This window comes from Oryzias latipes, chromosome 13 (assembly GCF_053564925.1).
Source record: "Oryzias latipes strain Hd-rR chromosome 13, Olatipes_Hd-rR_3.1".
Taxonomy (NCBI): Eukaryota; Metazoa; Chordata; class Actinopteri; order Beloniformes; family Adrianichthyidae; genus Oryzias; species Oryzias latipes.
In genome coordinates this window covers 2,739,546-2,762,472 of record NC_136249.1, presented here as the reverse complement: position 1 = coordinate 2,762,472, position 22,927 = coordinate 2,739,546, and the positions used below count along the sequence as shown (strand labels likewise).

Here is a 22,927-nt window from a genome sequence, read left to right as displayed (position 1 = left end):
AATCACGAGTATTATCATCTTAGAATAGATGTACAATACTATTCACGTACAATACTATTGACGTACATTTGTTTTGCGTCATTGTTAGCTGACCGCTTGTCGTCACAGGATTTTTAGTAGTCACGTTTTGAGCAAAGGAATCTGGTAGCATTATGTAAATTGTCATATCACCACAAGGTCTTTTATTGTTTTGCACTAAAGATTAATGTTTCTGCCCAGTTTTGAGCTGGGGACCTTTCGCGTGTTAGGCGAATGTGATAACCACTACACTACAGAAACCTACATGTCTGGAGAGAAAAAATAACACAATTTGTTGGAGGCCTTATAGAAAAGTAGGGCCAAACTATGTCTGAAGGCCCAGAATTGCTGACGCTACAAAATGTATGTCAACCTTTACACTAATAAGTTTGTTTACAACATGAATGAGTGACCTATTAAATGGGTTCAGGTACCCAAGGAATTAGAATCTCCAAACAACAATTTGATGACTTGGGTCTTGACTGACGGTCCTAATACCATTTGCTTGTGATGCTCATCAAGGAAGTCCTATAATGATTTGATCCACTTGGAAATTTCTTCTTTTGTGTGTTGTTGTCAAAAGACAAAACAGGCTTAGTTTTTTAATCTCTTGAACCATTGTGAATGTCTTTAAGCAAGCACTGATTTCTGTGGACAGCATGAAGACAGACTTGAAACTCAACTGTGGCATTTCATAGCTGTCATAAGAAACAGTCTTTGGCTAGTATGGGCATTGAACCCACGACCTTGGCGTTATTAGCACCACGCTCTAAACCAGCTGAGCTAACTGGCCTCTGAAAGACTTAGTGCTTGTTGGTACAACGGTTTTGTTAGACATGATCAGGAACTTTTTTTTTTTAGAACAGGAGCGGTGTTAGAAAAAAGTCGAATCTTCTGACGTCTTCAATTTAAAAAGGGAAAATCCTGTTTCTGCCCAGGTTCGAGCTGGGGTCCTTTCGTGTGTGAGACGAACGTGATAACCACTACACTACAGAAACCTTAATGGCTACCAGATTTGCTCATGGAACTTTAGGGATAGTTTATAGAAAATCAGGGAGAAACATTGTGTGAAATTTGTGCTGACTTAACCTGTTTACCATTTTATCATATGGTTCAAATGACTTTTCTTTTGAATGTGACCCATGTGTTCTAGCCTTTACATGATGATTTAGTTGCATAATCACGAGTATTATCATCTTAGAATAGATGGACAATACTATTCACGTACATTTGTTTTGCGTCATTGTTAGCTGACCGCTTGTCGTCACAGGATTTTTAGTAGTCACGTTTTGAGCAAAGGAATCTGGTAGCATTATGTAAATTGTCATATCACCACAAGGTCTTTTATTGTTTTGCACTAAAGAGTAATGTTTCTGCCCAGTTTTGAGCTTAGGACCTTTCGCGTGTTTGGCGAATGTGATAACCACTACACTACAGAAACCTACGTGTCTGGAGAGAAAAAATAAACACAATTTGTTGGAGGCCTTATAGAAAAGTAGGGCCAAACTATGTCTGAAAGCCCAGAATTGCTGACGCTACAAAATGTATGTCAACTTTTACACTAATAAGTTTGTTTACAACATGAATGAGTGACCTATTAAATGGGTTCAGGTACCCAAGGAATTAGAATCTCCAAACAACAATTTGATGACTTGGGTCTTGACTGACGGTCCTAATACCATTTGCTTGTGATGCTCATCAAGGAAGTCCTATAATGATTTGATCCACTTGGAAATTTCTTCTTTTGTGTGTTGTTGTCAAAAGACACAACAGGCTTAGTTTTTTAATCTCTTGAACCATTGTGAATGTCTTTAAGCAAGCACTGAATTCTGTAGACAGCATGAAGACAGACTTGGAACTCAACTGTGGCATTTCACAGCTGTCATAAAAACAGTCTTTGGCCAGTATGGGGATTGAACCCACGACCTTGGCGTTATTAGCACCACGCTCTAAACCAGCTGAGCTAACTGGCCTCTGAAAGACTTACTGCTTGTTGGTACAACGGTTTTGTTAGACATGATCAGGAACTTTTTTTTTTTTAGAACAGGAGCGGTGTTAGAAAAAAGTCGAATCTTCTGACGTCTTCAATTTAAGAAGGGAAAATCCTGTTTCTGCCCAGGTTCGAGCTGGGGTCCCTTTCGTGTGTAAGACGAACGTGATAACCACTACACTACAGAAATCTTAATGGCTGCCAGATTTGCTCATGGAACTTTAGGGATAGTTTATAGAAAATCAGGGAGAAACATTGTGTGAAATTTGTGCTGATTTAACCTGTTTACCATTTTATCATGAGGTTCAAATTACTCTTCTTTTGAATGTGACCCATGTGTTCTAGCCTTTACATGATGATTTAGTTGCATAATCACGAGTATTATCATCTTAGAATAGATGGACAATACTATTCACGTACATTTGTTTTGCGTCATTGTTAGCTGACCGCTTGTCGTCACAGGATTTTTAGTAGTCACGTTTTGAGCAAAGGAATCTGGTAGCATTATGTAAATTGTCATGTCACTACAAGGTCTTTTATTGTTTTGCACTAAAGAGTAATGTTTCTGCCCAGTTTTGAGCTGGGGACCTTTCGCATGTTAGGCGAATGTGATAACCACTACACTACAGAAACCTACATGTCTGGAGAGAAAAAAAAACACAATTTGTTGGAGGCCTTATAGAAAAGTAGGGCCAAACTATGTCTGAAGGCCCAGAATTGCTGACGCTACAAAATGTATGTCAACCTTTACACTAATAAGTTTGTTTACAACATGAATGAGTGACCTATTAAATGGGTTCAGGTACCCAAGGAATTAGAATCTCCAAACAACAATTTGATGACTTGGGTCTTGACTGACGGTCCTAATACCATCTGCTTGTGATGCTCATCAAGGAAGTCCTATAATAATTTGATCCTCTTGGAAATTTCTTTTGTTTGTTGTCAAAAGACACAACAGGCTTAGTTTTTTAATCTCTTGAACCATTGTGAATGTCTTTAAGCAAGCACTGATTTCTGTAGACAGCATGAAGACAGACTTGAAACTCAACTGTGGCATTTCATAGCTGTCATAAGAAACAGTCTTTGGCTAGTATGGGGATTGAACCCACGACCTTGGCGTTATTAGCACCACGCTCTAAACCAGCTGAGCTAACTGGCCTCTGAAAGACTTACTGCTTGTTGGTACAACGGTTTTGTTAGACATGATCAGGAACTTTTTTTTTTTTTAGAACAGGAGCGGTGTTAGAAAAAAGTCGAATCTTCTGACGTCTTCAATTTAAAAAGGGAAAATCCTGTTTCTGCACAGGTTCAAGCTGGGGTCCTTTCGTGTGTGAGACGAACGTGATAACCACTACACTACAGAAACCTTAATGGCTACCAGATTTGCTCATGGAACTTTAGGGATAGTTTATAGAAAATCAGGGAGAAACATTGTGTGAAATTTGTGCTGACTTAACCTGTTTACCATTTTATCATGAGGTTCAAATTACTCTTCTTTTGAATGTGAACCATGTGTTCTAGCCTTTACATGATGATTTAGTTGCATAATCACGAGTATTATCATCTTAGAATAGATGTACAATACTATTCACGTACAATACTATTGACGTACATTTGTTTTGCGTCATTGTTAGCTGACCGCTTGTCGTCACAGGATTTTTAGTAGTCACGTTTTGAGCAAAGGAATCTGGTAGCATTATGTAAATTGTCATATCACCACAAGGTCTTTTATTGTTTTGCACTAAAGATTAATGTTTCTGCCCAGTTTTGAGCTGGGGACCTTTCGCGTGTTAGGCGAATGTGATAACCACTACACTACAGAAACCTACATGTCTGGAGAGAAAAAATAACACAATTTGTTGGAGGCCTTATAGAAAAGTAGGGCCAAACTATGTCTGAAGGCCCAGAATTGCTGACGCTACAAAATGTATGTCAACCTTTACACTAATAAGTTTGTTTACAACATGAATGAGTGACCTATTAAATGGGTTCAGGTACCCAAGGAATTAGAATCTCCAAACAACAATTTGATGACTTGGGTCTTGACTGACGGTCCTAATACCATTTGCTTGTGATGCTCATCAAGGAAGTCCTATAATGATTTGATCCACTTGGAAATTTCTTCTTTTGTGTGTTGTTGTCAAAAGACAAAACAGGCTTAGTTTTTTAATCTCTTGAACCATTGTGAATGTCTTTAAGCAAGCACTGATTTCTGTAGACAGCATGAAGACAGACTTGAAACTCAACTGTGGCATTTCATAGCTGTCATAAGAAACAGTCTTTGGCTAGTATGGGCATTGAACCCACGACCTTGGCGTTATTAGCACCACGCTCTAAACCAGCTGAGCTAACTGGCCTCTGAAAGACTTAGTGCTTGTTGGTACAACGGTTTTGTTAGACATGATCAGGAACTTTTTTTTTTTAGAACAGGAGCGGTGTTAGAAAAAAGTCGAATCTTCTGACGTCTTCAATTTAAAAAGGGAAAATCCTGTTTCTGCCCAGGTTCGAGCTGGGGTCCTTTCGTGTGTGAGACGAACGTGATAACCACTACACTACAGAAACCTTAATGGCTACCAGATTTGCTCATGGAACTTTAGGGATAGTTTATAGAAAATCAGGGAGAAACATTGTGTGAAATTTGTGCTGACTTAACCTGTTTACCATTTTATCATATGGTTCAAATGACTTTTCTTTTGAATGTGACCCATGTGTTCTAGCCTTTACATGATGATTTAGTTGCATAATCACGAGTATTATCATCTTAGAATAGATGTACAATACTATTCACGTACAATACTATTGACGTACAATTGTTTTGCGTCATTGTTAGCTGACCGCTTGTCGTCACAGGATTTTTAGTAGTCACGTTTTGAGCAAAGGAATCTGGTAGCATTATGTAAATTGTCATATCACCACAAGGTCTTTTATTGTTTTGCACTAAAGAGTAATGTTTCTGCCCAGTTTTGAGCTGGGGACCTTTCGCATGTTAGGCGAATGTGATAACCACTACACTACAGAAACCTACATGTCTGGAGAGAAAAAATAACACAATTTGTTGGAGGCCTTATAGTAAAGTAGGGCCAAACCATGTCTGAAGGCCCAGAATTGCTGACGCTACAAAATGTATGTCAACCTTTACACTAATAAGTTTGTTTACAACATGAATGAGTGACCTATTAAATGGGTTCAGGTACCCAAGGAATTAGAATCTCCAAACAACAATTTGATGACTTGGGTCTTGACTGACGGTCCTAATACCATTTGCTTGTGATGCTCATCAAGGAAGTCCTATAATGATTTGATCCACTTGGAAATTGCTTCTTTTGTTTGTTGTCAAAAGACAAAACAGGCTTAGTTTTTTAATCTCTTGAACCATTGTGAATGTCTTTAAGCAAGCACTGAATTCTGTAGACAGCATGAAGACAGACTTGGAACTCAACTGTGGCATTTCACAGCTGTCATAAAAACAGTCTTTGGCCAGTATGGGGATTGAACCCACGACCTTGGCGTTATTAGCACCATGCTCTAAACCAGCTGAGCTAACTGGCCTTAGAAAGTTTCACTTTTTGTTGGTACAACGGTTTTGGTAGACACATGATCAGGAACTTTTTTTAGAACAGGAGCGGTGTTAGAAAAAAGTCGAATCTTCTGACGTCTTCAATTTAAGAAGGGAAAATCCTGTTTCTGCCCAGGTTCGAGCTGGGGTCCTTTCGTGTGTAAGACGAACGTGATAACCACTACACTACAGAAACCTTAATGGCTATCAGATTTGCTCATGGAACTTTAGGGATAGTTTATAGAAAATCAGGGAGAAACATTGTGTGAAATTTGTGCTGACTTAACCTGTTTACCATTTTATCATGAGGTTCAAATTACTCTTCTTTTGAATGTGAACCATGTGTTCTAGCCTTTACATGATGATTTAGTTGCATAATCACGAGTATTATCATCTTAGAATAGATGGACAATACTATTCACGTACATTTGTTTTGCGTCATTGTTAGCTGACCGCTTGTCGTCACAGGATTTTTAGTAGTCACGTTTTGAGCAAAGGAATCTGGTAGCATTATGTAAATTGTCATGTCACTACAAGGTCTTTTATTGTTTTGCACTAAAGAGTAATGTTTCTGCCCAGTTTTGAGCTGGGGACCTTTCGCGTGTTAGGCGAATGTGATAACCACTACACTACAGAAACCTACGTGTCTGGAGAGAAAAAAAAAACACAATTTGTTGGAGGCCTTATAGAAAAGTAGGGCCAAACTATGTCTGAAGGCCCAGAATTGCTGACGCTACAAAATGTATGTCAACCTGTACACTAACAAGTTTGTTTACAACATGAATGAGTGACCTATTAAATGGGTTCAGGTACCCAAGGAATTAGAATCTCCAAACAACAATTTGATGACTTGGGTCTTGACTGACGGTCCTAATACCATTTGCTTGTGATGCTCATCAAGGAAGTCCTATAATAATTTGATCCTCTTGGAAATTTCTTCTTTTGTTTGTTGTCAAAAGACACAACAGGCTTAGTTTTTTAATCTCTTGAACCATTGTGAATGTCTTTAAGCAAGCACTGATTTCTGTAGACAGCATGAAGACAGACTTGAAACTCAACTGTGGCATTTCATAGCTGTCATAAGAAACAGTCTTTGGCCAGTATGGGGATTGAACCCACGACCTTGGCGTTATTAGCACCACGCTCTAAACCAGCTGAGCTAACTGGCCTCTGAAAGACTTACTGCTTGTTGGTACAACGGTTTTGTTAGACATGATCAGGAACTTTTTTTTTTTAGAACAGGAGCGGTGTTAGAAAAAAGTCGAATCTTCTGACGTCTTCAATTTAAGAAGGGAAAATCCTGTCTCTGCCCAGGTTCGAGCTGGGGTCCTTTCGTGTGTAAGACGAACGTGATAACCACTACACTACAGAAATCTTAATGGGTACCAGATTTGCTCATGGAACTTTAGGGATAGTTTATAGAAAATCAGGGCGAAACATTGTGTGAAATTTGTGCTGATTTAACCTGTTTACCATTTTATCATGAGGTTCAAATTACTCTTCTTTTGAATGTGAACCATGTGTTCTAGCCTTTACATGATGATTTAGTTGCATAATCACGAGTATTATCATCTTAGAATAGATGGACAATACTATTCACGTACATTTGTTTTGCGTCATTGTTAGCTGACCGCTTGTCGTCACAGGATTTTTAGTAGTCACGTTTTGAGCAAAGGAATCTGGTAGCATTATGTAAATTGTCATGTCACTACAAGGTCTTTTATTGTTTTGCACTAAAGAGTAATGTTTCTGCCCAGTTTTGAGCTGGGGACCTTTCGCGTGTTAGGCGAATGTGATAACCACTACACTACAGAAACCTACGTGTCTGGAGAGAAAAAAAAAACACAATTTGTTGGAGGCCTTATAGAAAAGTAGGGCCAAACTATGTCTGAAGGCCCAGAATTGCTGACGCTACAAAATGTATGTCAACCTGTACACTAACAAGTTTGTTTACAACATGAATGAGTGACCTATTAAATGGGTTCAGGTACACAAGGAATTAGAATCTCCAAACAACAATTTGATGACTTGGGTCTTGACTGACGGTCCTAATACCATTTGCTTGTGATGCTCATCAAGGAAGTCCTATAATGATTTGATCCACTTGGAAATTTCTTCTTTTGTTTGTTGTCAAAAGACACGACAGGCTTAGTTTTTTAATCTCTTGAACCATTGTGAATGTCTTTAAGCAAGCACTGAATTCTGTAGACAGCATGAAGACAGACTTGGAACTCAACTGTGGCATTTCACAGCTGTCATAAAAACAGTCTTTGGCCAGTATGGGGATTGAACCCACGACCTTGGCGTTATTAGCACCACGCTCTAAACCAGCTGAGCTAACTGGCCTCTGAAAGACTTACTGCTTGTTGGTACAACGGTTTTGTTAGACATGATCAGGAAATTTTTTTTAGAACAGGAGCAGTGTTAGAAAAAAGTCGAATCTTCTGACGTCTTCAATTTAAGAAGGGAAAATCCTGTTTCTGCCCAGGTTCGAGCTGGGGTCCTTTCGTGTGTGAGACGAACGTGATAACCACTACACTACAGAAACCTTAATGGCTACCACATTTGCTCATGGAACTTTAGGGATAGTTTATAGAAAATCAGGGAGAAACATTGTGTGAAATTTGTGCTGATTTAACCTGTTTACCATTTTATCATGAGGTTCAAATGACTTTTCTTTTGAATGTGACCCATGTGTTCTAGCCTTTACATGATGATTTAGTTGCATAATCACGAGTATTATCATCTTAGAATAGATGGACAATACTATTCACGTACATTTGTTTTGCGTCATTGTTAGCTGACCGCTTGTCGTCACAGGATTTTTAGTAGTCACGTTTTGAGCAAAGGAATCTGGTAGCATTATGTAAATTGTCATGTCACTACAAGGTCTTTTATTGTTTTGCACTAAAGAGTAATGTTTCTGCCCAGTTTTGAGCTGGGGACCTTTCGCGTGTTAGGCGAATGTGATAACCACTACACTACAGAAACCTACGTGTCTGGAGAGAAAAAAAAAACACAATTTGTTGGAGGCCTTATAGAAAAGTAGGGCCAAACTATGTCTGAAGGCCCAGAATTGCTGACGCTACAAAATGTATGTCAACCTGTACACTAACAAGTTTGTTTACAACATGAATGAGTGACCTATTAAATGGGTTCAGGTACACAAGGAATTAGAATCTCCAAACAACAATTTGATGACTTGGGTCTTGACTGACGGTCCTAATACCATTTGCTTGTGATGCTCATCAAGGAAGTCCTATAATAATTTGATCCTCTTGGAAATTTCTTCTTTTGTTTGTTGTCAAAAGACACAACAGGCTTAGTTTTTTAATCTCTTGAACCATTGTGAATGTCTTTAAGCAAGCACTGATTTCTGTAGACAGCATGAAGACAGACTTGAAACTCAACTGTGGCATTTCATAGCTGTCATAAGAAACAGTCTTTGGCCAGTATGGGGATTGAACCCACGACCTTGGCGTTATTAGCACCACGCTCTAAACCAGCTGAGCTAACTGGCCTCTGAAAGACTTACTGCTTGTTGGTACAACGGTTTTGTTAGACATGATCAGGAACTTTTTTTTAGAACAGGAGCGGTGTTAGAAAAAAGTCGAATCTTCTGACGTCTTCAATTTAAGAAGGGAAAATCCTGTCTCTGCCCAGGTTCGAGCTGGGGTCCTTTCGTGTGTAAGACGAACGTGATAACCACTACACTACAGAAACAATGGCTACCAGATTTGCTCATGGAACTTTAGGGATAGTTTATAGAAAATCAGGGAGAAACATTGTGTGAAATTTGTGCTGACTTAACCTGTTTACCATTTTATCATGTGGTTCAAATGACTTTTCTTTTGAATGTGACCCATGTGTTCTAGCCTTTACATGATGATTTAGTTGCATAATCACGAGTATTATCATCTTAGAATAGATGTACAATACTATTCACGTACAATACTATTGACGTACATTTGTTTTGCGTCATTGTTAGCTGACCGCTTGTCGTCACAGGATTTTTAGTAGTCACGTTTTGAGCAAAGGAATCTGGTAGCATTATGTAAATTGTCATATCACCACAAGGTCTTTTATTGTTTTGCACTAAAGAGTAATGTTTCTGCCCAGTTTTGAGCTGGGGACCTTTCGCGTGTTAGGCGAATGTGATAACCACTACACTACAGAAACCTACGTGTCTGGAGAGAAAAAAAAAACACAATTTGTTGGAGGCCTTATAGAAAAGTAGGGCCAAACTATGTCTGAAGGCCCAGAATTGCTGACGCTACAAAATGTATGTCAACCTGTACACTAACAAGTTTGTTTACAACATGAATGAGTGACCTATTAAATGGGTTCAGGTACCCAAGGAATTAGAATCTCCAAACAACAATTTGATGACTTGGGTCTTGACTGACGGTCCTAATACCATCTGCTTGTGATGCTCATCAAGGAAGTCCTATAATGATTTGATCCACTTGGAAATTTCTTCTTTTGTGTGTTGTTGTCAAAAGACAAAACAGGCTTAGTTTTTTAATCTCTTGAACCATTGTGAATGTCTTTAAGCAAGCACTGAATTCTGTAGACAGCATGAAGACAGACTTGGAACTCAACTGTGGCATTTCACAGCTGTCATTAAAACAGTCTTTGGCCAGTATGGGGATTGAACCCACGACCTTGGCGTTATTAGCACCACGCTCTAAACCAGCTGAGCTAACTGGCCTCAGAAAGTTTCACTTTTTGTTGGTACAACGGTTTTGGTAGACACATGATCAGGAACTTTTTTTTTTAGAACAGGAGCGGTGTTAGAAAAAAGTCGAATCTTCTGACGTCTTCAATTTAAGAAGGGAAAATCCTGTTTCTGCCCAGGTTCGAGCTGGGGTCCTTTCGTGTGTAAGACGAACGTGATAACCACTACACTACAGAAATCTTAATGGCTACCAGATTTGCTCATGGAACTTTAGGGATAGTTTATAGAAAATCAGGGAGAAACATTGTGTGAAATTTGTGCTGATTTAACCTGTTTACCATTTTATCATGAGGTTCAAATTACTCTTCTTTTGAATGTGAACCATGTGTTCTAGCCTTTACATGATGATTTAGTTGCATAATCACGAGTATTATCATCTTAGAATAGATGGACAATACTATTCACGTACATTTGTTTTGCGTCATTGTTAGCTGACCGCTTGTCGTCACAGGATTTTTAGTAGTCACGTTTTGAGCAAAGGAATCTGGTAGCATTATGTAAATTGTCATGTCACTAAAAGGTCTTTTATTGTTTTGCACTAAAGAGTAATATTTCTGCCCAGTTTTGAGCTGGGGACCTTTCGCGTGTTAGGCGAATGTGATAACCACTACACTACAGAAACCTACGTGTCTGGAGAGAAAAAAAAAACACAATTTGTTGGAGGCCTTATAGAAAAGTAGGGCCAAACTATGTCTGAAGGCCCAGAATTGCTGACGCTACAAAATGTATGTCAACCTGTACACTAACAAGTTTGTTTACAACATGAATGAGTGACCTATTAAATGGGTTCAGGTACACAAGGAATTAGAATCTCCAAACAACAATTTGATGACTTGGGTCTTGACTGACGGTCCTAATACCATCTGCTTGTGATGCTCATCAAGGAAGTCCTATAATAATTTGATCCTCTTGGAAATTTCTTCTTTTGTTTGTTGTCAAAAGACACAACAGGCTTAGTTTTTTAATCTCTTGAACCATTGTGAATGTCTTTAAGCAAGCACTGATTTCTGTAGACAGCATGAAGACAGACTTGAAACTCAACTGTGGCATTTCACAGCTGTCATAAGAAACAGTCTTTGGCTAGTATGGGGATTGAACCCACGACCTTGGTGTTATTAGCACCACGCTCTAAACCAGCTGAGCTAACTGGCCTCTGAAAGACTTACTGCTTGTTGGTACAACGGTTTTGTTAGACATGATCAGGAACTTTTTTTTTTTTAGAACAGGAGCGGTGTTAGAAAAAAGTCGAATCTTCTGACGTCTTCAATTTAAGAAGGGAAAATCCTGTTTCTGCCCAGGTTCGAGCTGGGGTCCTTTCGTGTGTGAGACGAACGTGACAACCACTACACTACAGAAACCTTAATGGCTACCAGATTTGCTCATGGAACTTTAGGGATAGTTTATAGAAAATCAGGGAGAAACATTGTGTGAAATTTGTGCTGACTTAACCTGTTTACCATTTTATCATGAGGTTCAAATTACTCTTCTTTTGAATGTGAACCATGTGTTCTAGCCTTTACATGATGATTTAGTTGCATAATCACGAGTATTATCATCTTAGAATAGATGTACAATACTATTCACGTACAATACTATTGACGAACATTTGTTTTGCGTCATTGTTAGCTGACCGCTTGTCGTCACAGGATTTTTAGTAGTCACGTTTTGAGCAAAGGAATCTGGTAGCATTATGTAAATTGTCATATCACCACAAGGTCTTTTATTGTTTTGCACTAAAGAGTAATGTTTCTGCCCAGTTTTGAGCTGGGGACCTTTCGCATGTTAGGCGAATGTGATAACCACTACACTACAGAAACCTACATGTCTGGAGAGAAAAAAAAACACAATTTGTTGGAGGCCTTATAGAAAAGTAGGGCCAAACTATGTCTGAAGGCCCAGAATTGCTGACGCTACAAAATGTATGTCAACCTGTACACTAACAAGTTTGTTTACAACATGAATGAGTGACCTATTAAATGGGTTCAGGTACACAAGGAATTAGAATCTCCAAACAACAATTTGATGACTTGGGTCTTGACTGACGGTCCTAATACCATTTGCTTGTGATGCTCATCAAGGAAGTCCTATAATAATTTGATCCTCTTGGAAATTTCTTCTTTTGTGTGTTGTTGTCAAAAGACAAAACAGGCTTAGTTTTTTAATCTCTTGAACCATTGTGAATGTCTTTAAGCAAGCACTGAATTCTGTAGACAGCATGAAGACAGACTTGGAACTCAACTGTGGCATTTCACAGCTGTCATAAGAAACAGTCTTTGGCCAGTATGGGGATTGAACCCACGACCTTGGCGTTATTAGCACCACGCTCTAAACCAGCTGAGCTAACTGGCCTCAGAAAGTTTCACTTTTTGTTGGTACAACGGTTTTGGTAGACACATGATCAGGAACTTTTTTTAGAACAGGAGCGGTGTTAGAAAAAAGTCGAATCTTCTGACGTCTCCAATTTATGAAGGGAAAATCCTGTTTCTGCCCAGGTTCGAGCTGGGGTCCTTTCGTGTGTGAGACGAACGTGATAACCACTACACTACAGAAACCTTAATGGCCACCAGATATGCTCATGGAACTTTAGGGATAGTTTATAGAAAATCAGGGAGAAACATTGTGTGAGATTTGTGCTGATTTAACCTGCTTACCATTTCATCATGAGGTTCAAATGACTTTTCTTTTGAATGTGACCCATGTGTTCTAGCCTTTACATGATGATTTAGTTGCATAATCACGAGTATTATCATCTTAGAATAGATGGACAATACTATTGACGTACATTTGTTTTGCGTCATTGTTAGCTGACCGCTTGTCGTCACAGGATTTTTAGTAGTCACGTTTTGAGCAAAGGAATCTGGTAGCATTATGTAAATTGTCATATCACCACAAGGTCTTTTATTGTTTTGCACTAAAGAGTAATGTTTCTGCCCAGTTTTGAGCTGGGGACCTTTCGCGTGTTAGGCGAATGTGATAACCACTACACTACAGAAACGTACATGTCTGGAGAGAAAAAATAACACAATTTGTTGGAGGCCTTATAGAAAAGTAGGGCCAAACTATGTCTGAAGGCCCAGAATTGCTGACGCTACAAAATGTATGTCAACCTTTACACTAATAAGTTTGCTTACAACATGAATGAGTGACCTATTAAATGGGTTCAGGTACCCAAGGAATTAGAATCTCCAAACAACAATTTGATGACTTGGGTCTTGACTGACGGTCCTAATACCATTTGCTTGTGATGCTCATCAAGGAAGTCCTATAATAATTTGATCCTCTTGGAAATTTCTTCTTTTGTTTGTTGTCAAAAGACACAACAGGCTTAGTTTTTTAATCTCTTGAACCATTGTGAATGTCTTTAAGCAAGCACTGAATTCTGTAGACAGCATGAAGACAGACTTGGAACTCAACTGTGGCATTTCACAGCTGTCATAAAAACAGTCTTTGGCCAGTATGGGGATTGAACCCACGACCTTGGCGTTATTAGCACCACGCTCTAAACCAGCTGAGCTAACTGGCCTCAGAAAGTTTCACTTTTTGTTGGTACAACGGTTTTGGTAGACACATGATCAGGAACTTTTTTTAGAACAGGAGCGGTGTTAGAAAAAAGTCAAATCTTCTGACATCTTCAATTTAAGAAGGGAAAATCCTGTTTCTGCCCAGGTTCGAGCTGGGGTCCTTTCGTGTGTAAGACGAACGTGATAACCACTACACTACAGAAACCTTAATGGCTACCAGATTTGCTCATGGAACTTTAGGGATAGTTTATAGAAAATCAGGGAGAAACCTTGTGTGAAATTTGTGCTGATTTAACCTGCTCACCATTTCATCATGAGGTTCAAATGAATTTTCTTTTGAATGTGACCCATGTGTTCTAGCCTTTACATGATGATTTAGTTGCATAATCACGAGTATTATCATCTTAGAATAGATGGACAATACTATTCACGTACATTTGTTTTGCGTCATTGTTAGCTGACCGCTTGTCGTCACAGGATTTTTAGTAGTCACGTTTTGAGCAAAGGAATCTGGTAGCATTATGTAAATTGTCATATCACCACTAGGTCTTTTATTGTTTTGCACTAAAGAGTAATGTTTCTGCCCAGTTTTGAGCTGGGGACCTTTCGCGTGTTAGGCGAATCTGATAACCACTACGCTACAGAAACCTACGTGTCTGGAGAGAAAAAAAAAACACAATTTGTTGGAGGCCTTATAGAAAAGTAGGGCCAAACTATGTCTGAAGGCCCAGAATTGCTGACGCTACAAAATGTATGTCAACCTGTACACTAACAAGTTTGTTTACAACATGAATGAGTGACCTATTAAATGGGTTCAGGTACCAAAGGAATTAGAATCTCCAAACAACAATTTGATGACTTGGGTCTTGACTGACGGTCCTAATACCATTTGCTTGTGATCCTCATCAAGGAAGTCCTATAATAATTTGATCCTCTTGGAAATTTCTTCTTTTGTTTGTTGTCAAAAGACACAACAGGCTTAGTTTTTTAATCTCTTGAACCATTGTGAATGTCTTTAAGCAAGCACTGAATTCTGTAGACAGCATGAAGACAGACTTGGAACTCAACTGTGGCATTTCACAGCTGTCATAAAAACAGTCTTTGGCCAGTATGGGGATTGAACCCACGACCTTGGCGTTATTAGCACCACGCTCTAAACAAGCTGAGCTAACTGGCCTCTGAAAGACTTACTGCTTGTTGGTACAACGGTTTTGTTAGACATGATCAGGAACTTTTTTTTAGAACAGGAGCGGTGTTAGAAAAAAGTCGAATCTTCTGACATCTTCAATTTAAGAAGGGAAAATCCTGTTTCTGCCCAGGTTCGAGCTGGGGTCCTTTCGTGTGTGAGACGAACGTGATAACCACTACACTACAGAAACCTTAATGGCCACCAGATTTGCTCATGGAACTTTAGGGATAGTTTATAGAAAATCAGGGAGAAACCTTGTGTGAAATTTGTGCTGATTTAACCTGTTTACCATTTTATCATGAGGTTCAAATTACTCTTCTTTTGAATGTGAACCATGTGTTCTAGCCTTTACATGATGATTTAGTTGCATAATCACGAGTATTATCATCTTAGAATAGATGGACAATACTATTCACGTACATTTGTTTTGCGTCATTGTTAGCTGACCGCTTGTCGTCACAGGATTTTTAGTAGTCACGTTTTGAGCAAAGGAATCTGGTAGCATTATGTAAATTGTCATATCACCACAAGGTCTTTTATTGTTTTGCACTAAAGAGTAATGTTTCTGCCCAGTTTTGAGCTGGGGACCTTTCGCGTGTTAGGCGAATCTGATAACCACTACGCTACAGAAACCTACGTGTCTGGAGAGAAAAAAAAAACACAATTTGTTGGAGGCCTTATAGAAAAGTAGGGCCAAACTATGTCTGAAGGCCCAGAATTGCTGACGCTACAAAATGTATGTCAACCTGTACACTAACAAGTTTGTTTACAACATGAATGAGTGACCTATTAAATGGGTTGAGGTACCAAAGGAATTAGAATCTCCAAACAACAATTTGATGACTTGGGTCTTGACTGACGGTCCTAATACCATTTGCTTGTGATCCTCATCAAGGAAGTCCTATAATAATTTGATCCACTTGGAAATTTCTTCTTTTGTTTGTTGTCAAAAGACACAACAGGCTTAGTTTTTTAATCTCTTGAACCATTGTGAATGTCTTTAAGCAAGCACTGAATTCTGTAGACAGCATGAAGACAGACTTGGAACTCAACTGTGGCATTTCACAGCTGTCATAAAAACAGTCTTTGGCCAGTATGGGGATTGAACCCACGACCTTGGCGTTATTAGCACCACGCTCTAAACAAGCTGAGCTAACTGGCCTCTGAAAGACTTACTGCTTGTTGGTACAACGGTTTTGTTAGACATGATCAGGAACTTTTTTTTTAGAACAGGAGCCGTGTTAGAAAAAAGTCGAATCTTCTGACATCTTCAATTTAAGAAGGGAAAATCCTGTTTCTGCCCAGGTTCGAGCTGGGGTCCTTTCGTGTGTGAGACGAACGTGATAACCACTACACTACAGAAACCTTAATGGCCACCAGATTTGCTCATGGAACTTCAGGGATAGTTTATAGAAAATCAGGGAGAAACATTGTGTGAAATTTGTGCTGATTTAACCTGTTTACCATTTTATCATGAGGTTCAAATGACTTTTCTTTTGAATGTGACCCATGTGTTCTAGCCTTTACATGATGATTTAGTTGCATAATCACGAGTATTATCATCTTAGAATAGATGGACAATACTATTCACTTACATTTGTTTTGCGTCAATGTTAGCTGACCGCTTGTCGTCACAGGATTTTTAGTAGTCACGTTTTGAGCAAAGGAATCTGGTAGCATTATGTAAATTGTCATATCACCACAAGGTCTTTTATTGTTTTGCACTAAAGATTAATGTTTCTGCCCAGTTTTGAGCTGGGGACCTTTCGCGTGTTAGGCGAATGTGATAACCACTACACTACAGAAACCTACATGTCTGGAGAGAAAAAATAACACAATTTGTTGGAGGCCTTATAGAAAAGTAGGGCCAAACTATGTCTGAAGGCCCAGAATTGCTGACGCTACAAAATGTATGTCAACCTTTACACTAATAAGTTTGTTTACAACATGAATGAGTGACCTATTAAATGGGTTCAGGTACCCAAGGAATTAGAATCTCCAAACAACAATTTGATGACTTGGGTCTTGACTGACGGTCCTAATACCATTTGCTTGTGATGCTCATCAAGGAAGTCCTATAATGATTTGATCCACTTGGAAATTTCTTCTTTTGTGTGTTGTTGTCAAAAGACAAAACAGGCTTAGTTTTTTAATCTCTTGAACCATTGTGAATGTCTTTAAGCAAGCACTGATTTCTGTAGACAGCATGAAGACAGACTTGAAACTCAACTGTGGCATTTCATAGCTGTCATAAGAAACAGTCTTTGGCTAGTATGGGCATTGAACCCACGACCTTGGCGTTATTAGCACCACGCTCTAAACCAGCTGAGCTAACTGGCCTCTGAAAGACTTAGTGCTTGTTGGTACAACGGTTTTGTTAGACATGATCAGGAACTTTTTTTTTTTAGAACAGGAGCGGTGTTAGAAAAAAGTCGAATCTTCTGACGTCTTCAATTTAAAAAGGGAAAATCCTGTTTCTGCCCAGGTTCGAGCTGGGGTCCTTTCGTGTGTGAGACGAACGTGATAACCACTACACTACAGAAACCTTAATGGCTACCAGATTTGCTCATGGAACTTTAGGGATAGTTTATAGAAAATCAGGGAGAAACATTGTGTGAAATTTGTGCTGACTTAACCTGTTTACCATTTTATCATATGGTTCAAATGACTTTTCTTTTGAATGTGACCCATGTGTTCTAGCCTTTACATGATGATTTAGTTGCATAATCACGAGTATTATCATCTTAGAATAGATGGACAATACTATTCACGTACATTTGTTTTGCGTCATTGTTAGCTGACCGCTTGTCGTCACAGGATTTTTAGTAGTCACGTTTTGAGCAAAGGAATCTGGTAGCATTATGTAAATTGTCATATCACCACAAGGTCTTTTATTGTTTTGCACTAAAGAGTAATGTTTCTGCCCAGTTTTGAGCTTAGGACCTTTCGCGTGTTTGGCGAATGTGATAACCACTACACTACAGAAACCTACGTGTCTGGAGAGAAAAAATAAACACAATTTGTTGGAGGCCTTATAGAAAAGTAGGGCCAAACTATGTCTGAAAGCCCAGAATTGCTGACGCTACAAAATGTATGTCAACTTTTACACTAATAAGTTTGTTTACAACATGAATGAGTGACCTATTAAATGGGTTCAGGTACCCAAGGAATTAGAATCTCCAAACAACAATTTGATGACTTGGGTCTTGACTGACGGTCCTAATACCATTTGCTTGTGATGCTCATCAAGGAAGTCCTATAATGATTTGATCCACTTGGAAATTTCTTCTTTTGTGTGTTGTTGTCAAAAGACACAACAGGCTTAGTTTTTTAATCTCTTGAACCATTGTGAATGTCTTTAAGCAAGCACTGAATTCTGTAGACAGCATGAAGACAGACTTGGAACTCAACTGTGGCATTTCACAGCTGTCATAAAAACAGTCTTTGGCCAGTATGGGGATTGAACCCACGACCTTGGCGTTATTAGCACCACGCTCTAAACCAGCTGAGCTAACTGGCCTCTGAAAGACTTACTGCTTGTTGGTACAACGGTTTTGTTAGACATGATCAGGAACTTTTTTTTTTTTAGAACAGGAGCGGTGTTAGAAAAAAGTCGAATCTTCTGACGTCTTCAATTTAAGAAGGGAAAATCCTGTTTCTGCCCAGGTTCGAGCTGGGGTCCCTTTCGTGTGTAAGACGAACGTGATAACCACTACACTACAGAAATCTTAATGGCTGCCAGATTTGCTCATGGAACTTTAGGGATAGTTTATAGAAAATCAGGGAGAAACATTGTGTGAAATTTGTGCTGATTTAACCTGTTTACCATTTTATCATGAGGTTCAAATTACTCTTCTTTTGAATGTGACCCATGTGTTCTAGCCTTTACATGATGATTTAGTTGCATAATCACGAGTATTATCATCTTAGAATAGATGGACAATACTATTCACGTACATTTGTTTTGCGTCATTGTTAGCTGACCGCTTGTCGTCACAGGATTTTTAGTAGTCACGTTTTGAGCAAAGGAATCTGGTAGCATTATGTAAATTGTCATGTCACTACAAGGTCTTTTATTGTTTTGCACTAAAGAGTAATGTTTCTGCCCAGTTTTGAGCTGGGGACCTTTCGCATGTTAGGCGAATGTGATAACCACTACACTACAGAAACCTACATGTCTGGAGAGAAAAAAAAACACAATTTGTTGGAGGCCTTATAGAAAAGTAGGGCCAAACTATGTCTGAAGGCCCAGAATTGCTGACGCTACAAAATGTATGTCAACCTTTACACTAATAAGTTTGTTTACAACATGAATGAGTGACCTATTAAATGGGTTCAGGTACCCAAGGAATTAGAATCTCCAAACAACAATTTGATGACTTGGGTCTTGACTGACGGTCCTAATACCATCTGCTTGTGATGCTCATCAAGGAAGTCCTATAATAATTTGATCCTCTTGGAAATTTCTTTTGTTTGTTGTCAAAAGACACAACAGGCTTAGTTTTTTAATCTCTTGAACCATTGTGAATGTCTTTAAGCAAGCACTGATTTCTGTAGACAGCATGAAGACAGACTTGAAACTCAACTGTGGCATTTCATAGCTGTCATAAGAAACAGTCTTTGGCTAGTATGGGGATTGAACCCACGACCTTGGCGTTATTAGCACCACGCTCTAAACCAGCTGAGCTAACTGGCCTCTGAAAGACTTACTGCTTGTTGGTACAACGGTTTTGTTAGACATGATCAGGAACTTTTTTTTTTTTAGAACAGGAGCGGTGTTAGAAAAAAGTCGAATCTTCTGACGTCTTCAATTTAAAAAGGGAAAATCCTGTTTCTGCACAGGTTCAAGCTGGGGTCCTTTCGTGTGTGAGACGAACGTGATAACCACTACACTACAGAAACCTTAATGGCTACCAGATTTGCTCATGGAACTTTAGGGATAGTTTATAGAAAATCAGGGAGAAACATTGTGTGAAATTTGTGCTGACTTAACCTGTTTACCATTTTATCATGAGGTTCAAATTACTCTTCTTTTGAATGTGAACCATGTGTTCTAGCCTTTACATGATGATTTAGTTGCATAATCACGAGTATTATCATCTTAGAATAGATGTACAATACTATTCACGTACAATACTATTGACGTACATTTGTTTTGCGTCATTGTTAGCTGACCGCTTGTCGTCACAGGATTTTTAGTAGTCACGTTTTGAGCAAAGGAATCTGGTAGCATTATGTAAATTGTCATATCACCACAAGGTCTTTTATTGTTTTGCACTAAAGATTAATGTTTCTGCCCAGTTTTGAGCTGGGGACCTTTCGCGTGTTAGGCGAATGTGATAACCACTACACTACAGAAACCTACATGTCTGGAGAGAAAAAATAACACAATTTGTTGGAGGCCTTATAGAAAAGTAGGGCCAAACTATGTCTGAAGGCCCAGAATTGCTGACGCTACAAAATGTATGTCAACCTTTACACTAATAAGTTTGTTTACAACATGAATGAGTGACCTATTAAATGGGTTCAGGTACCCAAGGAATTAGAATCTCCAAACAACAATTTGATGACTTGGGTCTTGACTGACGGTCCTAATACCATTTGCTTGTGATGCTCATCAAGGAAGTCCTATAATGATTTGATCCACTTGGAAATTTCTTCTTTTGTGTGTTGTTGTCAAAAGACAAAACAGGCTTAGTTTTTTAATCTCTTGAACCATTGTGAATGTCTTTAAGCAAGCACTGATTTCTGTAGACAGCATGAAGACAGACTTGAAACTCAACTGTGGCATTTCATAGCTGTCATAAGAAACAGTCTTTGGCTAGTATGGGCATTGAACCCACGACCTTGGCGTTATTAGCACCACGCTCTAAACCAGCTGAGCTAACTGGCCTCTGAAAGACTTAGTGCTTGTTGGTACAACGGTTTTGTTAGACATGATCAGGAACTTTTTTTTTTTAGAACAGGAGCGGTGTTAGAAAAAAGTCGAATCTTCTGACGTCTTCAATTTAAAAAGGGAAAATCCTGTTTCTGCCCAGGTTCGAGCTGGGGTCCTTTCGTGTGTGAGACGAACGTGATAACCACTACACTACAGAAACCTTAATGGCTACCAGATTTGCTCATGGAACTTTAGGGATAGTTTATAGAAAATCAGGGAGAAACATTGTGTGAAATTTGTGCTGACTTAACCTGTTTACCATTTTATCATATGGTTCAAATGACTTTTCTTTTGAATGTGACCCATGTGTTCTAGCCTTTACATGATGATTTAGTTGCATAATCACGAGTATTATCATCTTAGAATAGATGTACAATACTATTCACGTACAATACTATTGACGTACAATTGTTTTGCGTCATTGTTAGCTGACCGCTTGTCGTCACAGGATTTTTAGTAGTCACGTTTTGAGCAAAGGAATCTGGTAGCATTATGTAAATTGTCATATCACCACAAGGTCTTTTATTGTTTTGCACTAAAGAGTAATGTTTCTGCCCAGTTTTGAGCTGGGGACCTTTCGCATGTTAGGCGAATGTGATAACCACTACACTACAGAAACCTACATGTCTGGAGAGAAAAAATAACACAATTTGTTGGAGGCCTTATAGTAAAGTAGGGCCAAACCATGTCTGAAGGCCCAGAATTGCTGACGCTACAAAATGTATGTCAACCTTTACACTAATAAGTTTGTTTACAACATGAATGAGTGACCTATTAAATGGGTTCAGGTACCCAAGGAATTAGAATCTCCAAACAACAATTTGATGACTTGGGTCTTGACTGACGGTCCTAATACCATTTGCTTGTGATGCTCATCAAGGAAGTCCTATAATGATTTGATCCACTTGGAAATTGCTTCTTTTGTTTGTTGTCAAAAGACAAAACAGGCTTAGTTTTTTAATCTCTTGAACCATTGTGAATGTCTTTAAGCAAGCACTGAATTCTGTAGACAGCATGAAGACAGACTTGGAACTCAACTGTGGCATTTCACAGCTGTCATAAAAACAGTCTTTGGCCAGTATGGGGATTGAACCCACGACCTTGGCGTTATTAGCACCATGCTCTAAACCAGCTGAGCTAACTGGCCTTAGAAAGTTTCACTTTTTGTTGGTACAACGGTTTTGGTAGACACATGATCAGGAACTTTTTTTAGAACAGGAGCGGTGTTAGAAAAAAGTCGAATCTTCTGACGTCTTCAATTTAAGAAGGGAAAATCCTGTTTCTGCCCAGGTTCGAGCTGGGGTCCTTTCGTGTGTAAGACGAACGTGATAACCACTACACTACAGAAACCTTAATGGCTATCAGATTTGCTCATGGAACTTTAGGGATAGTTTATAGAAAATCAGGGAGAAACATTGTGTGAAATTTGTGCTGACTTAACCTGTTTACCATTTTATCATGAGGTTCAAATTACTCTTCTTTTGAATGTGAACCATGTGTTCTAGCCTTTACATGATGATTTAGTTGCATAATCACGAGTATTATCATCTTAGAATAGATGGACAATACTATTCACGTACATTTGTTTTGCGTCATTGTTAGCTGACCGCTTGTCGTCACAGGATTTTTAGTAGTCACGTTTTGAGCAAAGGAATCTGGTAGCATTATGTAAATTGTCATGTCACTACAAGGTCTTTTATTGTTTTGCACTAAAGAGTAATGTTTCTGCCCAGTTTTGAGCTGGGGACCTTTCGCGTGTTAGGCGAATGTGATAACCACTACACTACAGAAACCTACGTGTCTGGAGAGAAAAAAAAAACACAATTTGTTGGAGGCCTTATAGAAAAGTAGGGCCAAACTATGTCTGAAGGCCCAGAATTGCTGACGCTACAAAATGTATGTCAACCTGTACACTAACAAGTTTGTTTACAACATGAATGAGTGACCTATTAAATGGGTTCAGGTACCCAAGGAATT

At 38.9% G+C, this 22,927-nt stretch overlaps 1 protein-coding gene and 43 non-coding genes across 45 annotated transcripts in view; 1 reads left to right on the top strand and 43 right to left on the bottom strand.

Annotated features, from left to right (window-relative positions):
* Positions 1–22,927, top strand: part of gkup (glucuronokinase with putative uridyl pyrophosphorylase) — a 344,724-nt gene that overhangs the window by 260,482 nt on the left and 61,315 nt on the right. The gene's annotated exons all lie outside the window — the stretch shown is intronic.
* On the bottom strand, positions 207–279 carry trnav-aac (transfer RNA valine (anticodon AAC)). Its single transcript has one exon. It is a non-coding gene; the product is annotated as a tRNA-Val (tRNA).
* On the bottom strand, positions 944–1,016 carry trnav-cac (transfer RNA valine (anticodon CAC)). Its single transcript has one exon. It is a non-coding gene; the product is annotated as a tRNA-Val (tRNA).
* On the bottom strand, positions 1,917–1,991 carry trnai-aau (transfer RNA isoleucine (anticodon AAU)). Its single transcript has one exon. It is a non-coding gene; the product is annotated as a tRNA-Ile (tRNA).
* Positions 2,125–2,198, bottom strand: trnav-uac (transfer RNA valine (anticodon UAC)). Its single transcript has one exon. It is a non-coding gene; the product is annotated as a tRNA-Val (tRNA).
* On the bottom strand, positions 2,569–2,641 carry trnav-aac (transfer RNA valine (anticodon AAC)). Its single transcript has one exon. It is a non-coding gene; the product is annotated as a tRNA-Val (tRNA).
* Positions 3,761–3,833, bottom strand: trnav-aac (transfer RNA valine (anticodon AAC)). Its single transcript has one exon. It is a non-coding gene; the product is annotated as a tRNA-Val (tRNA).
* Positions 4,498–4,570, bottom strand: trnav-cac (transfer RNA valine (anticodon CAC)). Its single transcript has one exon. It is a non-coding gene; the product is annotated as a tRNA-Val (tRNA).
* trnav-aac (transfer RNA valine (anticodon AAC)) lies at positions 4,957–5,029 on the bottom strand. The gene has a single exon. It is a non-coding gene; the product is annotated as a tRNA-Val (tRNA).
* On the bottom strand, positions 5,483–5,557 carry trnai-aau (transfer RNA isoleucine (anticodon AAU)). Its single transcript has one exon. It is a non-coding gene; the product is annotated as a tRNA-Ile (tRNA).
* trnav-uac (transfer RNA valine (anticodon UAC)) lies at positions 5,688–5,760 on the bottom strand. The gene has a single exon. It is a non-coding gene; the product is annotated as a tRNA-Val (tRNA).
* Positions 6,131–6,203, bottom strand: trnav-aac (transfer RNA valine (anticodon AAC)). The gene has a single exon. It is a non-coding gene; the product is annotated as a tRNA-Val (tRNA).
* On the bottom strand, positions 6,659–6,733 carry trnai-aau (transfer RNA isoleucine (anticodon AAU)). Its single transcript has one exon. It is a non-coding gene; the product is annotated as a tRNA-Ile (tRNA).
* On the bottom strand, positions 6,866–6,938 carry trnav-uac (transfer RNA valine (anticodon UAC)). The gene has a single exon. It is a non-coding gene; the product is annotated as a tRNA-Val (tRNA).
* On the bottom strand, positions 7,309–7,381 carry trnav-aac (transfer RNA valine (anticodon AAC)). The gene has a single exon. It is a non-coding gene; the product is annotated as a tRNA-Val (tRNA).
* trnai-aau (transfer RNA isoleucine (anticodon AAU)) lies at positions 7,836–7,910 on the bottom strand. The gene has a single exon. It is a non-coding gene; the product is annotated as a tRNA-Ile (tRNA).
* On the bottom strand, positions 8,040–8,112 carry trnav-cac (transfer RNA valine (anticodon CAC)). The gene has a single exon. It is a non-coding gene; the product is annotated as a tRNA-Val (tRNA).
* Positions 8,483–8,555, bottom strand: trnav-aac (transfer RNA valine (anticodon AAC)). Its single transcript has one exon. It is a non-coding gene; the product is annotated as a tRNA-Val (tRNA).
* Positions 9,011–9,085, bottom strand: trnai-aau (transfer RNA isoleucine (anticodon AAU)). The gene has a single exon. It is a non-coding gene; the product is annotated as a tRNA-Ile (tRNA).
* trnav-uac (transfer RNA valine (anticodon UAC)) lies at positions 9,215–9,287 on the bottom strand. The gene has a single exon. It is a non-coding gene; the product is annotated as a tRNA-Val (tRNA).
* On the bottom strand, positions 9,671–9,743 carry trnav-aac (transfer RNA valine (anticodon AAC)). The gene has a single exon. It is a non-coding gene; the product is annotated as a tRNA-Val (tRNA).
* Positions 10,201–10,275, bottom strand: trnai-aau (transfer RNA isoleucine (anticodon AAU)). The gene has a single exon. It is a non-coding gene; the product is annotated as a tRNA-Ile (tRNA).
* On the bottom strand, positions 10,409–10,481 carry trnav-uac (transfer RNA valine (anticodon UAC)). The gene has a single exon. It is a non-coding gene; the product is annotated as a tRNA-Val (tRNA).
* On the bottom strand, positions 10,852–10,924 carry trnav-aac (transfer RNA valine (anticodon AAC)). Its single transcript has one exon. It is a non-coding gene; the product is annotated as a tRNA-Val (tRNA).
* trnav-cac (transfer RNA valine (anticodon CAC)) lies at positions 11,588–11,660 on the bottom strand. Its single transcript has one exon. It is a non-coding gene; the product is annotated as a tRNA-Val (tRNA).
* Positions 12,047–12,119, bottom strand: trnav-aac (transfer RNA valine (anticodon AAC)). The gene has a single exon. It is a non-coding gene; the product is annotated as a tRNA-Val (tRNA).
* On the bottom strand, positions 12,577–12,651 carry trnai-aau (transfer RNA isoleucine (anticodon AAU)). The gene has a single exon. It is a non-coding gene; the product is annotated as a tRNA-Ile (tRNA).
* Positions 12,782–12,854, bottom strand: trnav-cac (transfer RNA valine (anticodon CAC)). Its single transcript has one exon. It is a non-coding gene; the product is annotated as a tRNA-Val (tRNA).
* Positions 13,225–13,297, bottom strand: trnav-aac (transfer RNA valine (anticodon AAC)). The gene has a single exon. It is a non-coding gene; the product is annotated as a tRNA-Val (tRNA).
* On the bottom strand, positions 13,751–13,825 carry trnai-aau (transfer RNA isoleucine (anticodon AAU)). The gene has a single exon. It is a non-coding gene; the product is annotated as a tRNA-Ile (tRNA).
* trnav-uac (transfer RNA valine (anticodon UAC)) lies at positions 13,956–14,028 on the bottom strand. Its single transcript has one exon. It is a non-coding gene; the product is annotated as a tRNA-Val (tRNA).
* On the bottom strand, positions 15,130–15,202 carry trnav-cac (transfer RNA valine (anticodon CAC)). The gene has a single exon. It is a non-coding gene; the product is annotated as a tRNA-Val (tRNA).
* trnav-cac (transfer RNA valine (anticodon CAC)) lies at positions 16,305–16,377 on the bottom strand. Its single transcript has one exon. It is a non-coding gene; the product is annotated as a tRNA-Val (tRNA).
* Positions 16,748–16,820, bottom strand: trnav-aac (transfer RNA valine (anticodon AAC)). Its single transcript has one exon. It is a non-coding gene; the product is annotated as a tRNA-Val (tRNA).
* trnav-cac (transfer RNA valine (anticodon CAC)) lies at positions 17,485–17,557 on the bottom strand. The gene has a single exon. It is a non-coding gene; the product is annotated as a tRNA-Val (tRNA).
* Positions 18,458–18,532, bottom strand: trnai-aau (transfer RNA isoleucine (anticodon AAU)). The gene has a single exon. It is a non-coding gene; the product is annotated as a tRNA-Ile (tRNA).
* Positions 18,666–18,739, bottom strand: trnav-uac (transfer RNA valine (anticodon UAC)). The gene has a single exon. It is a non-coding gene; the product is annotated as a tRNA-Val (tRNA).
* trnav-aac (transfer RNA valine (anticodon AAC)) lies at positions 19,110–19,182 on the bottom strand. The gene has a single exon. It is a non-coding gene; the product is annotated as a tRNA-Val (tRNA).
* trnav-aac (transfer RNA valine (anticodon AAC)) lies at positions 20,301–20,373 on the bottom strand. Its single transcript has one exon. It is a non-coding gene; the product is annotated as a tRNA-Val (tRNA).
* Positions 21,038–21,110, bottom strand: trnav-cac (transfer RNA valine (anticodon CAC)). Its single transcript has one exon. It is a non-coding gene; the product is annotated as a tRNA-Val (tRNA).
* trnav-aac (transfer RNA valine (anticodon AAC)) lies at positions 21,497–21,569 on the bottom strand. Its single transcript has one exon. It is a non-coding gene; the product is annotated as a tRNA-Val (tRNA).
* Positions 22,023–22,097, bottom strand: trnai-aau (transfer RNA isoleucine (anticodon AAU)). Its single transcript has one exon. It is a non-coding gene; the product is annotated as a tRNA-Ile (tRNA).
* trnav-uac (transfer RNA valine (anticodon UAC)) lies at positions 22,228–22,300 on the bottom strand. Its single transcript has one exon. It is a non-coding gene; the product is annotated as a tRNA-Val (tRNA).
* Positions 22,671–22,743, bottom strand: trnav-aac (transfer RNA valine (anticodon AAC)). The gene has a single exon. It is a non-coding gene; the product is annotated as a tRNA-Val (tRNA).